A 15,133-nucleotide genomic window follows, 5' to 3' on the forward strand; every position below is an offset into this window, starting at 1 on the left:
CGTAACGAAGGTAAGACACTCCGATTGTACTCATCAAAGAAAAAAAAAACTCGTGCAATAAGCACCAAAAGAAAGAAAGTCTACTAATTCGATTTTCATCTCTAACATGTTGCATTTGTTTTTGCCTTGATTCAAGGGACTGAGTTTCGCGACGTGTACTGTCTTTAGAGGCTTTTTTAGTTTTGCTAGAAAGATTTGATTGACGACGTTTCCGCTTTCGCGTCATCATGAGTTATACATGCTGTTTCTATAGCTGTGCTGTGGTTGACTTAAGTTCGCGCATTTTTGCTGAAGGTCAAGCACATGTAGCTTTAAGCCAAGTTAGGTCCCTAGGGGGACCTAACTTGACCCCTAGAGGGACTTAGACCACCGTAAGTTACTTAATAAACCTCACGATACAAACAAACTCTCCCAATGAAATGACAAGGTTGCGAAATATACCGTCTTATAATCATAAGAACTAAGTCAATGAAAATTAACTAAAAAGTGTAAAATAAAAAATTATTAAATAAAAAAAAAACCCGACAGCGTAAAAACTAAATAAACTAAAAAGAAAAATGTATAAGTCCAGAAATTTAGAATGTTATTAAGTACTACTGAATAACTACACCGTTGGAATAGTTTTATAACCGTACACAGATAAGACAAATCATAAATTCAAAAGCAGAACAGAAGAATCAACAGTCGGGGCCCATTCAAATTTTACGGGGTTCTTTGAATCAGAAAGGTATGGGCCCCGCAGTAGTACTTAATAACATTCTAAATTTCTGGGCTTATACATTTTTCTTTTTAGTTTATTTGTTTTTTACGCTGTCAGGTTTTTTTGTTTTTATTTAATAATTTTTTTTAATTTAAATATTTGCAAATATTAATTACTAAAAACTATTATGAAAATCATCAAGTAAATTTATGACAAACTTAAATTATTTTACTCAATTGAAAATTTTTTATTTTTGCAAAAGTGTGCTTACAAGTGTTTATAGCGAAAATAAAAATAAATAAATAAATAAACTAAAAAAATCTTTTAAATATAATTGAATAAAAAATTTAGTAATTAATGGTTTAAAGTTTAACTATAAGCACTTAACATACTTAATATCAGCAAAACCTGAATTTTAAAACTAGGCAAAACTAACTTAATATTTACCAAAAACACTAATCTATAAACTGCTGGTTTGGAAACTGTGGACTTTTTTTAACAACAGAAGACTTCTAAGTTCAAAGCCTACAAGATATTGAAAGACGATTTTTAACTATTTCACGTACTCCCTAATAAATTCATACCATCATCTAAGAGATTTTCCGTCGCTACCTAACTTCCAGGCGAAATCGGAAGCGTAAAGAAAACTACTCACAGTAAGTGCCTATTCAAGTATAGGAAGTTTAAAGGAAAGTTTTCGTTCAGAAAATAAATAAATCACATATCTGCTGAGTACAGCGATCGATGCATTTTAGGCGCACTGCATGCATCAGCAGAAATTCGGAGGCCTTATTTGCTACTCAAGTGCTTTTAGACAAAAAAAAAAAAAAAGCTTCGGGAGGAAAAAAAAATCCTCTTCAGTTTCCGTCCAGTTCGCGGGCTATGCCGGAAGTAAAAATCTTCCCTAGTTCTTATTTTTTCTTTATTTAACGCTATTTATTCGCAAAGCAGAAAATTGAATGTAGAAAGGGCCGAAGGGTGTTATGTGTTGCTAGAACTCTCAGTAAGAGAAAAAAACTTTCTTAAGAAGTGTTAATTAGCGAGTATTTGATTATAATGTTTTAAAAAGTTTTTATACGTGTTCTTTACTTATTTCAAAATTAGTTCAATTAATAATTACAATATTTTTGTTTGGGTATTGCGTCTTTTGCTCAAAATGAAACTTCTGCTTCACTGAAAAGATTAAATTAAAAAAAAGAAAAACTTAATTTTTCTCTTAACTGAGATGCGTCAATAAAATACTTATTTTATCCATTTCGTAAGTTTGGAACTTATGTACCTAACATTTGATGCACAGGCTATAATGTCTTACTGCCATAAAAGCCGTATTTTATTTAGTTCTTCAATAGCAAGGCGATAACGTATTGTTATGAATGTAATGGCGATAATCATAATCATCATAATAATAGTTGCTAACAGGGTCGCGCACAGGAGAAGAGAAGGGACACCTGTTGGCTGAGCTTTTTTTTTTTGTGATTGATTGAAAATAAAAAAATGTCATTTTAATTGAATGACATCTGATTGATTGGGAAATCGTCGTACAAAATATCAGTGTCTGGTGGTAATGATTAATTTTTCCTAACCTAAAGCTACAGCGAATGGATTTAAGCATCGTAATGTACCACAGAGAAAGTTGAAGCCTAATAAGTTATGTGAGGACAACATGGTCGAGCAAAGGGTATGCCGTAGGCCGTTGGTTCGATTTCCAATGGCGTTATTTTCCCCATTTTGTGGTGTGAATTCCATTCTGGCTCTCTCTTTTACTATCTGTGCTGTGCTCGCGTGACACCTCGGAGTCGGTAAGCCAGTATTAATAAAAATAATTTGAAAAATAATCCTTGTTTCATGGTTGATCAGCTTTTACTTGTATTTTATATTTCCAATCATAGACTGTTCACATTTACTGTTAAAACTGTCACACGTTTTAGAAAATCAAAATGATGTTGTTATCACTTCACTTTGAAGAGGTGTGATTATTTTCCAAAATAACCCATCAAATGCAACGAAACTGTTTAAGCTGCAAAAATATGTTGGTTTGAAGTAGTTTCAAGAGATTCCAGTCTTATAGCGTGCTTTCATCTCTGAAATAATAATAGCGGCTCTTAGTAGTATCAAAAACTATTGACTTTCCATTTATTTGTACTTAAGTAATGTTATGAATATGTTTTATTTCTTTCCCATTGTTCCAAAATTCAATTAAATATTAGATTTTGTGTATATCTTCAGAGGTAAAGTGATATAAGTAAAAAAAAGTTTTGCTTTAGGATTTTACTTAACCAACTTGCATTAGTCGGCAAAAGTCAGGATTCATTAAAAACGATAACACGCTTCGATAAGCAAATAGCTTTTAAAGAAATACATTAGAGCTGCAAGGTACCAAAATCTAAGAGCATACTAAAAGCAAAAAAAAAATATTTTCCCATTTCTTTTTCTTATTTTCACTCAAGTTAATAAATAATTTATTTGCAAATGCATTGGAATAAAATATTAGCTTCTGACGGCATAAAAATAATGATTCATTGAGTGTTTGTACAAGATAAAGTTTAATCAAATCATACAGATAGAATAATTAAAAGAAAGCGTAATGCATATTTATTAGATTCGTAATTGATTATTTTCTGGATGGTCCTCGTAGTATTGAGAAAACCTTAAACAAACAGTGCTTGAAATCTTAACATTTGCTGTTTCTTTTTCTAAGGCAATAGTTTGTTGACATTACTTAGATTAATTTAGTTGGGCAAGTTAAATACACGATGTATATATTTACAAGCGGTACCATTGCAATGGTTTTACTTTTTTTCTTTTTTTGAAACTATGTAACAAAACTATTTGAACCAACATAGTTTTGGTGTCGAGGATTTTTCCTTTTCTTTTACTTATTCTGCTTAGTCTTTCTTTTTTTTCAAAGTTCTCACGTTAAAATATTTTTTAACATTCTTCATTCAATATCATCCCATCGTCTTCGTTTTGATTTTTCCATTAATGCATTTTATGTGTCAAAGTAATCTTAAATTTTCGTTCGTACACAGTTTCCATTCATGCGCTGAGATGAAAAAAGAGAAAAGATTTTTTTCCTCAACCAGCCCTGTCGAGAAATAGGCAAAGGGTATTTTTTTAATTGATAGTTTTTCAACTTAAAGTGGTACCTTGTCATACTGTCCAACCACGGATTACGTGGAATTTTCAAGCGTCCAAGTAAGACGAATCTATGTGAATAAGGGGGGAAAGTAAAAATTTGATGCGCGTATTCCGCTCATTTGAATGAGACTCTGCTTCTGCAAAAGCTGACATCGGTAAAAGATAATAGATTCGTCCATTTCCAGCTGTAAAACGGATGGTTGTCTTTCCATACAATCCGTGGTCAGACAGTACATGGGGCTGAAAGACCATTTCAGCGTCTTGGTAAGAAGCGTTTAGTATGCTAATTCTTTCTGTAACAATATTCATATTTAAGCTATAAGTTACAACATTTTTCAAAAAACGTGTTGTTGCAGCTTAGTATCCATAGCTTTGCCCTCAATCCGCACGTTGAACTACACAATTGCTGTAAACTCTCGCAGGAGTGCTAAATTCAATTTCGCTACCAACTTGTTGGCGCTCCCAAGTGTAATGGGGTGGCATCTGCCTCCAGTTCATGTATTGTTTATTCTAGACTGATGAGTCCCCACAACAAGGACGAAACTGCAGTCTCTAGATGGTGTGACCGGAATGACAGTATATCTTATTAACATCTATAGTTGCTTCGAAATCATCACCTGTCACCGAATAAAAGTTATCTTATCACTCAACGAGTAGGAGAAGACCGCCTATATTGGACCCCCTAAGAACAAGAGGCCTGTGTCGTGAAGCAGAATGTGAAGCAGAAGAAAAATTGAAAATAGGGCATATGAAGCTAAATTTAATTAGGAACCACCATAGGGGCTTACATTTTCTGTAAATATTAAGATTTTTTTTAAAAAAACTATTTTTGACAAAGTTGCAAAAGCCCAATTTAGGAATATAAGCTCTTAGGAATAGAATATTGAACCATGCGCTTCCTAAATTGGACCGTAACAGTTAATGATATAATAACTTACATTTGACCCGTACAGTCACTTTACAGGATTTGCAATAGTATTTCCTTTGCTTTGGGCTAACTTGGAACAGTGTTGATGAATCCACTGATGGCATTTCATAAACTAAGTCATGCTTTGCATTTTATCTTTAATAATACATTGCAATACCTTTTGTTTTGTGCGGTTTTTTGATCCTTCTTTTGTGGCTTTATCTGATCTGTGTCCTTTTCATGTGACGATGACTTTAAAAGGAAGAAAGGAAAGGTGAAAGGAGGAAATACGTTTGATGTCATCAAAGAAGGAACTCACGAAGGACCAAACTGCACATCAACATGCGCAGAATTCCTTAAACCATGGAACAGCTTTTCGGAATGCTAATTAAATAAAAACAGATTAAAAGAAGCAAAGAAGTGTAAAAACAGAAGAAGAGAACACCGACTTTTTGTAACCGACTGTCCATATTTTCAATTTAAAGACGAAAAACGAATACCAAAAGAAGTCCAAAAAGAAGAGAGAAAACACAAATGACGAAAGAAAGACGAAGCTAATGATAAAAGACGAAACGCACGCCAACAATGTTTTTTTTAAAGACGAATTTTTCAAAGACGAGGACGAAGAAGAAATTTTAAAGACGAAATATTTTTAAAGACGGACAGTTTTAATTTGCAGACGAACATTTTTGTGAAGACGAAAAATTTTAAGACGAGCAAAATCAAAGACTCAAAATTTGAAGATGAAAAACTTTTGCAACTAATTTTATTTTAGTTTAATTGTTTTTTTTTTTACTAATAATTTTAGGTTCGCCTGGAGGTCCAGTCGAGTGCAGGAGGCCGAACTTGTGGTGCCGACTCTGGTACACCCTGGTACACTTGCATAGCCATTCTTACATTTTAGCTTTCTTGTATGTAAAACTCGCCAAGAGATGATGACGTAGAGTCCGGCGACAGAACGAACAGCGCCAAGGGCGGTAAAACTTTTTTGATTAGTTAATCACTTTGATGAGACGAAAGATGTAAGACGTATTATAAAGACGAGCAGCAAGACGGCTACACTCCTGCATTGTAATCGTTTTTGTAAATATTAGTTATGTGTAGTTTAGTCATCATTAAATGTTTAGTATCTAGGATTATGTCATCAATGAGTGGTTTTATAAGTGAATACAAGCATTTTTATAGTTATTACCAGGCGCTCGACATCCCATATATATAACGTAACTACTGAATACGGGTATAAACATTTTAAAACTGAGAATAGTAGTCAGTAAAAAAAAGAAAAAAACTCATTGTATCAAATTTTTATAATGACAACGAATGTGACATAAACGTTGTCTTTCGTCCCATAATCAATTTTAGGGACGAGGAACTACCTTTTTTTTATAACTTACTGATGCAAATTAGTTTACAAAAGTTTTAAAAAAAAAGAATACAGTCGAGTCCCGACTTACGCGAGGAATGAGTTCCGAGAGGAAAAGGGTATAGGTACGAATTTTTATAAACATACCAATTATTTTAGTCACTTGTAAACACCATCTTAAACTGTTTTAAACCATTCCTTAACTATGCATTACCGTTTCTTGCACAAAGAACTTAATTTTAATTGTACTAAAAAAATAAATTTAAAAAAAATAATTTAATTTTACGTAAAATACCCAAAATCAATGATCAGAGGGAGAAAGAAACGTAAAAAAAAGCAGTTCGGTACGTACAGTACGTAGTAATAATAAAATGCAGCACTATAATACTGCGGTACAATAGATGCAGTAATAGCCTATAATTATAACTTAAAATGTGACGATGAGGATTTATGCTGTGCAGTTTGACTGTTCAGTCTCCCCCTAACACCGCATAGGCATCAGAAATCTCGCAGGAGAAGAGGAATAACAGGAAAAATTAATGAATTAATCTTTTTTTCTGCCAAAAATTTCAAAGAAATTCGTGTTAACTATAAAATTAGTAACTCCTGAAAAACTCGCGTTATAGCCATTTCGCGTAAGTCGAATCGCATTGTAGCGGGAGTCGACTGTATGAGTTATAAGCTATTGAAGGTACCTGTCATTCGGTACCTTCGGCTAACAGTAAAAGTGGCTTTGCGGTTGTAACACCTATTTTGTAAAAAAGCAAATTCTTAGGTGCATTGCAGTCAAAGTCGGTTTTGATAAACGTTTGACTATGTGATACATATTCCTTAATAAAATTATTTTCTTCAATATCTTTTAAATTTGCCATTAGCCTTACTGCTTTATAGCATGTAAATCTGTTAAACTATGGGATTAGGTGTTTTAAAAAATCTTTTATTTTTTTTTTGGTTTGAAATTATCGCGTCAAGTGAAGTTGAACGATTTTCCAACAGAAAAAGAAAAAACACATAATTTGTATCGAACAAATTTGCGAAAACAAGGTATGTGAAATTTCTATTCCTCCTTTTTCAAAATAAAAAGAAAAGAAAACATTAATTATTATTTTAAAATGAAATTGACCACGTTTACATTTTACACCGAGCACTAGTTATTTGTTTACCAAGGTGGTTTTAGGCTAACAGTAAAAGTAGCTTTGCGGTTGTAACACTTATTTTGTAGAAAAGCAAATTCTTAGGTGCATTGCAATAAAGGCGGTTTTGATAAGCGTTTCACCATGTGACACATATCCCTTAACAAAATTTTTTGCTTCAATACTTTTTTAAATTTGCCATTAACCTTGCCGCTTTATAGCATGTAAATCTGTTAAACTATGGGATTAGGAGTTTTCAAAATTCTTTTATTTTTTTTGATCTGAAATTATGACGGCAAGTTAAGTTGAACAATTTTCCAACTGTACAAGAAAGAACACATAATTTGTATCGAACAAATTTGCGAAAACAATGACTGAGTTTTATATTCTTCCTTTTTCAAAATAAAAAGAAAACAAAGCATTACGTATTATTTTAAAAGGAAATCGACCACGTTTACATTTAACACCGAAGCAACAGTTATTTGTTTACCAAGGTGGTTTTAGGCTAACAGTAAAAGTGGTTTTGCGGTAGTAACACTTATTTTTTAAAAAAGCAAATTCTTAGGTGCATTGCAATCAAAGTCAGTTTTGATAAACGTTTGACCATGTGATACATATCCCTTAACAAAATTCTTTTCTTCAATGCCTTTTTTAATTTGCCATTAACCTTACCGCATTATTGCATGCAAATTTGTTAAACTATGGGAATTTGAGTTTTAAAAATTCTTTTATTTATTTGGCCTAAATTTATCGCTGCAAGTGAAATTGAACAATTTTCCAACTGTACAAGAAAAAACACATAATTTGTATCGAAAAAAATTGCGAAAACAATGTCTGAGTTTTATATTCCTCCTTTTTCAAAATAAAAAGAAAACAAAGCATTACTTATTATTTCAAATTGAAATCGACCACGTTTACATTTAACACCGAAGCTCCAGTTATTAGTTTATTAAAGTGGTTTTAGGCTAACAGTAAAAGTGGCTTTGCGGTAGTAACACTTATTTTGTAAAAAAGCAAACTCTTAGGTGCATTGCCATCGAAGTTCCTTTTGATAAACGTTGGACCATGTTTAATATGTTCCTTGGAGCTGTGTTGATAAAAAGAAAAAATAAGGATTTTTCAAAAAGGAAAGAATTTAAAAATTGAATTCGTTTCTTAAAATTTCAAATCACATTCTAGCCATCTAAATTCAAATAGAAACTATGGCGCTTGTTTTTCCGGCGTGGGGAGTAAATTTTAGATTAATCAGTTCTCCGTTTTCTCTACATACAATATCCATTGACCAATAAATCGCAAACCAAAATATTTATCAGTATAGAACAAAAATAGTAGATTTTTATTTTGTAGATTAAGGGAAATAGTAGCATAAATATTCAAATAAAACGGCAAACTAGTAATACAAACAGAAAGAAACCTAGCAATAGGGGTTTTAATTCAGAGCCCTAAAAATAATTTGTTTGACCCATAGTAAATGAATAACAATATTTTGAAAGTTAAACGTGCACAAAATTAAATAAAAAGAGTAATTCCAAATTTTCAAAGATTTATCAACTAGTAGGTGTAAAATCAATTACTCCGCATGTGGAGAGGAAAGTATAAAAGCCTGTTAAACTTTCCAGTAAAGTGTAGCTTTTAACAACACAGTCCGTTAGAACTTAAAATTAGCCATAGTAATGAAATGATTAACATTGGGTGCTTATGGTTTTGCAATTCATTACCAAATATAGTGTCAACTAAACAAACATGTACATGAAATGTACTGCTGTGAAGTGAAATTTAAGTTGTTTATTACATAATGACTCCTGACTTAAGTACATAAACATGACGTAGACATAACACACATATTTTTGAGGTTTTTCGTGGAAATAGCAATATTTATATATGCAGAAACACATGGTTTGAGCGATAGATTTTCGGCTAAAAAATGTTTAACCTGCCAGAAACAAATTTAAAGTTATTATTATTATTATTATTATTATTTGGCATTATTACGTCAGATTTGTAAAAAAAATTATTTTAAAAAGCTGTACCAAATTTAAATGTATTGCTACGTTTTCGTAATCACATTGTCCTTTTAAAACAATGGAAAATGGATACCTAAGCGTTTAAAAGTGCATAAACTATGTTACTGAGGTTTCTTTGAAAATCCACTTCCATCAATCTCGCCCAAAAAAGACTTCTTTTGAGGAAAAAAAATCAATCAGCCGCAAAAGTGAATTATGTTGACTTTTCCCGAAATGATGTCCCACATCAAAACATTTCAAAGTGAAAGAAAGTACCATTGATCATTTTTCTCTTTTCGGGGAAAAATTCGAGGTGCCGTCTCTCTCCCCCTCTTCCTCCCAGCCTTCTTTCAAAGAAACTCTTCTGGATAAAACGGTTTCACTAAAATATATAAAGCATAAATATATAGGTTTCTTTGCATGAAAAATCTTTATTACGTTAAAATGTATAACTAAATATAAGGTCGTGTATGATCGTGTTACAGTTGCATTTGGGAATATTTTTTAGTAGTAATCATAGGACTTTGAGTGATTTAATTAATATCTGTTTTTGTTTGTATTTCTGTAAAAGAAAAAAAACTGCGTAGGAAAACTTTGGACGCTTCAGCATCGTATTTATGTTCCGTGAATATTTTATGGCGCTGCATCAAATGTTTGTAATATCACCCGAATAATTTATTTATCGGTTCTCTCTATACACAATAATTAGTGCTTCTATTTCAAAAGGATAACCGTCAAATTCTAATCATGTTAGTTTGTTTGCTTTACTAAAAGTAGTTCATTATTCACACAATGGTTTAACAATACAGTCAAAAATATAGCAATTATTTGATTTTGTTTCATTGGTTCTCAAATAAAGGGTTTAAATAATAACAGAAAGAGTGTAAGACTGTGTACAAAAACTGCTACTGTATTATACGTACTGTATCATTATATTATGCATGACATAGGTACCCATCCCCTCCAAGAGCGATGGAAAATCCCCTAAAATACTCCGGATGAGCCGACAGGCAACAGAGCCCCGTTCGAATCAAAAATTGATCCCTTAAAAATGTAGAGGACAAAGATATCACTCAAAATCTAACTAGTCCACGTACTTCATGTTTTATATTTTCAGTACTTTAATCTCGGTTTTTGATAAATTTACGATGATTTTATTTCGAAAAGAATTGTTCAAATTCCAAAGTGGCTTCAATTTTTAAAGCAACAAGTAGAATGAAGTAATATAAAGCGAAGTACAAACACTGTATGTACTGTGTTATAGCGTAAATGTGTAGGCACTTAGCACACCTTTTGCACTTTATTTTTTTGGAAGCGTCTTAAAACAAACGCTTAAAAATTTCAAAAAATGTAAGCAGATTCTGATCATCAATCAACAATCGTCAGTGTATATTCCATAAATCAGATCTTTTTCATGCATCACAGCAATCATCAATCGAAATCACTCGGAAGGAGAAAGTAGGACACAACTTTGTTTTAGAATCCATGTCCGAATTCCCGACAAGGGATTAGAACCATCCATTTCCAAGAGGAGCATTTGAGGGTCGACCACCTAAGGGGAACGTTCTTTTTATTTAGGTTAAGGTCTCAAGGTAAGACCGATGTGGCGCCTCTTGGATTGCCCGGATATCGATGTTGTCCGGGACTGTCGGAAACGAAACGAAAAGATCGAAGAAGAGGATTTGGAGCATAAATGTTTTCTTGAATGCTCAGTCTCTCTTTGAGTGATTGCGACAATTTCGTCAGGATAGCAGTTCATTTCCTTCGGAGTCATTCGTCATGGATTTTCGAAAAAGAAGACCGTCCTTTGCGATTTCGTTAATGGACTGAAATGCTTATGCCCATTCTCTTTTCACATTTACATTTAACATTTCTTTTTATTCTTTTCGTATGATCTCTGAGACTATGGAGGATATGGATTATCATTTTTCAATATTTGCAAATGGAGCAGTAAAAAAATTGAAAATCTGGGTTAAATTTGGCCATTTATGAAAAGTATTTGAAAGAAAGAAGTAAAATAGGGTAATTTTACAACTGTCAAGGGTTTTTTTTCTCCTTCAAGATAAAATAATAAAATATTTTTGAATAATAATAAAAAAAAACCTCATTTCTGGCTGCATGAATTTAAATTTAGGTTTTCCTATCTATTAGTTAACTTGTTCCGAATTTTGCATAAATTACAAGAATACATTTTAATCTAAAGAAGAAATTATTTCCTAAACGTCCCGTTGTAATCATTGGTCCAAAATCAATGATTACCATTGCACTTTTTGGGTTTTGTAGTTTTTATTTATTATTATTATTGCAATAATGATAATTATTATTATTATTATTATTATTATTATTATTATTATTATTATTATTATCATTGTTAATAGCATTATTATTTTTGGTATTATTATTATTTTTGTTATTATATTACTAGGGTAGGTTAGGGGAAGTAGGTCACCCCTTTCAAAACTGAAATATGGATAAAGTTTTCTTTTTTTTTTGCATTGATCATGTTAAATTTCATCACAGTGATTGGTTTGGCTTATAATTGGGCCTCGTGGAGTTATTTTCTTGCTCATAGCACTTAGTCAAAAATAATAATAACAATAATAATAATAATAATAAAATAATGTGCTAGTTTAAGCATTATTTTTTAAAGAAGTGTTTCCAGGTTTGTTTTCATGATTTTTTATGAGGATTATTTTTTCACGTACAGTTTAACTTAAAGTGCATACAGCACCAATATATTTTGCTTAAATTATTATTAATAAGTGTTTAAGAGGGGGGGAGAGGAGGAATCCCAAGACAACTATGAAGATTTAGCTGAAATTGATAGTTTTGCTACAAAAACTGCTAAAGCTGATGATATGTATTTGTGAAACATACTTAAAAGAAAGTCATTAAGATTTAAGTAGATAAAATGTTGTAAGTTGATGATATAAATTAAAACGTACTGTTGAATTTGCAAGAACGAATAGATATAGCGATACTTTTCATTGCCATAGCGCAGATAATGCTGGAATATTTACTAAGGATGAAGCGATAATGATTCTTCCTTAGCCAACTTTACGTAGATGCAGTCATTTAGTACTTCCAATTTCTTTTTCAGCTTATAGTTTTGGCAAATTTACTCGAATTGAGCTTAACCAACTATATTACGTTCATTAAACACACCTTCATATGAAAAAGTAAGATATATACCTATAGGCTTTCAATAAATTCAACAAACGTTTGTTTTTCGTTTTAAAATTTTCTGTGATACAGATTTCAAAGACAATAAATATCTCATAAATGGATGCATTTACAAAAGAATATTTTACACTAAAAGTTTAAACTTTATAATGTGAGACCCTCTTACCCCTATTTAGATATGCTTCATTTAAATTTAAAAAAAGGGAGAATGACCTAGTAACCCCTTAATATGGGGAAAGTGGGACACCAAACCGATAATTATTGCTATTTTATTATTATTATTATTATTATTATTATTATTATTATTATTATTATTATTATTATTATTATTATTATTATTATTATTATTATTATTATTATTGTTATTGTTGTTGTTATTAATATTATATTTTATTGTTATTATTTTCAGTATTATTATTTCGAATGACTTTAATTTTTCTGAAGAAAAGTTAGTTCTTATTTACCGAAAGGACATTTTCATAAATGAAACTACTTTCTGTGTATGTTATCATTAATTTTTTTTTTACTAAAAGTAAACAAATAATGAAGTTGTTTTGGTGAAATTCATAACTATCATTTATTGGCAAAATATTGCTTTTTTGTTTATGTGTATTTTACAAGTTTAATTCGGAATACATGGAGTAATTGAATAATACATTTATGTATAAAAAAATTAACACAATAGCGTTGAATAGTTTTTTTTTCCCTTACGTTTACCAAATAAGTTCAATTAAATGATAAGTAAAACGCACATTTAAATTGTTTTCGCATTATCGAGTATAAAAATATAAAATACAAGCAAGTCCTTGTGCTTATTTCTTCCGGCCGATGTAGCTCCTAACGCAACACCATATCTATAGAAACATAATCTTGAACTCTTTCCCTCTTTTCCACTCTCTTGAGGAACATTTACGGTTGGATAATTACACCACATCGATTCTTGGGTTCTCCGATATTAACCACTCCGCCCGGAAAATTTCTGAAGCGTATTTCTAATGTAAAAAGGCGTCGGCAGGCCTCTCGAGGCTATGTGCTGGGTCGAAGGCTTGTGACGGCGAGATTGAATTTCTGAAGCAAACGGAGAATACGCGCGTAGGCGAGTCTGGGGGGTGGGGCAGAGAACAGGGGCGAGTGGAGAGTAAAACTTTGATCAATGCCCCGCCCGGAGGTAAATCTGAAAACTCGTCGCTAAGATATTTCTGCAGAGTCATACTGGTGCTAGTCAGTTGGATTTATGTTTAATATTATTGTGTTTGGGGTGTCTTCTTTTCTTGCATCACAGGTGATAAGACATTTTGTTTCACTTGCGTAGTGTATTGTTCTTCTTCGGAGCGTTGTTTCTGACAAAGCGTCACTTAATTACAAAAGAATTGGAAAAATTATTTGAAATGACAAGAAAAAAAATAAGAAAAATTATTAGAAAAACAAAAATAACCACTTGTATTTTCTACTCTTAAAATATACTTGAACAGGCAGTTCAATCGAACTATACGTAAAAAAAAAAATTGAAAAACTTCGAGGAACAATAATTATTTAATCAATATGGATGCTGATTGATAATCAACTCGGTTCTATAAAATACAGGTGCCCCTGTTAATCTGGATATTTAATTAGAAAAAAGTAACCCCCCCCCCCCACAAAAAAAAACACATGAAGAAGTTTTGATTGGTATAAAAAATTTAATCACAATAGACAAACACTTTAATAAAAAAAAAACAATATTAAATGAAAACTAATCAAAAACAAACAAGAATGAGATTTTTTTGATACGTCAATAACAATCATTTTATACTGTAAGGATAAAAAAAATGCTTTGGTGAATTTCAGTATGTAAAGGCAAAAACGTGTTTTCTATTAGAAACTCTGCTAATACGTCTGAGTGCTTGATTGATTAGAGACATATTTAAACTGCACTTGTCTTTCATGACTTCTGCATCGTCTCCAAGCTTCATGGAAGAGGTATTAGTTTCTTTTATTTATTTATTTATTCATTCATTTATTTATTTTTACAAATGTTTGATGCTCTCACCGTAACTGTCTGATGCAACGAATTTTGATTTTTTTTCTTTCATTTGGTGACAAAGCTAAGATAACCAAATTTTCTCTTATTTTCCTTTTTTTTTAAATTTTAGCAAGGCAATGATTTTTTGTATCATGCCCGAAATCAATGTAGGAGATTGATATCGTGGAGATTTGGTACATAAATATTGAAATGTCTACAAATACAGAAAGATGATTGATTAAAAAGATAATTTTAGAATTATCGACTGAAAGAAGAACTACAAGCAGCAAAAGTAGCACCTAAAATCTGTAAACTGTATTTCTGACTCAATCTTCGAGGAAACAACAAAAAATGATAAAAGAACTAATATGGTATTGTTTTAATCGTAAAGATAACTTTAAAAAAATACACATTAACTGCCTATTACTTTTTTTTTACTATATTCTTCCCATGAATGATATATACATATGCAAATTGAGATTTTAAGAAAAGTAAAGTGATAAAATTGTTATTTTTTTTTTTTAAATTTACTTGATAAACGATTAGATATAGAACGGGATCTTCGATGAGAGGTCACGGGGCTGGTATGGAGCCCGGTACTCTTCAGTCATGGAAAGAATGATCTGGCCACCACTGCTCTAAATTGTTCTGATAAAAGTATCAAAACACATGAATTGTAAATGAAAAGATAACCCCCACTTTTT

Source organism: Uloborus diversus, chromosome 5, assembly GCF_026930045.1.
Source record: "Uloborus diversus isolate 005 chromosome 5, Udiv.v.3.1, whole genome shotgun sequence".
Classification (NCBI taxonomy): Eukaryota; Metazoa; Arthropoda; class Arachnida; order Araneae; family Uloboridae; genus Uloborus; species Uloborus diversus.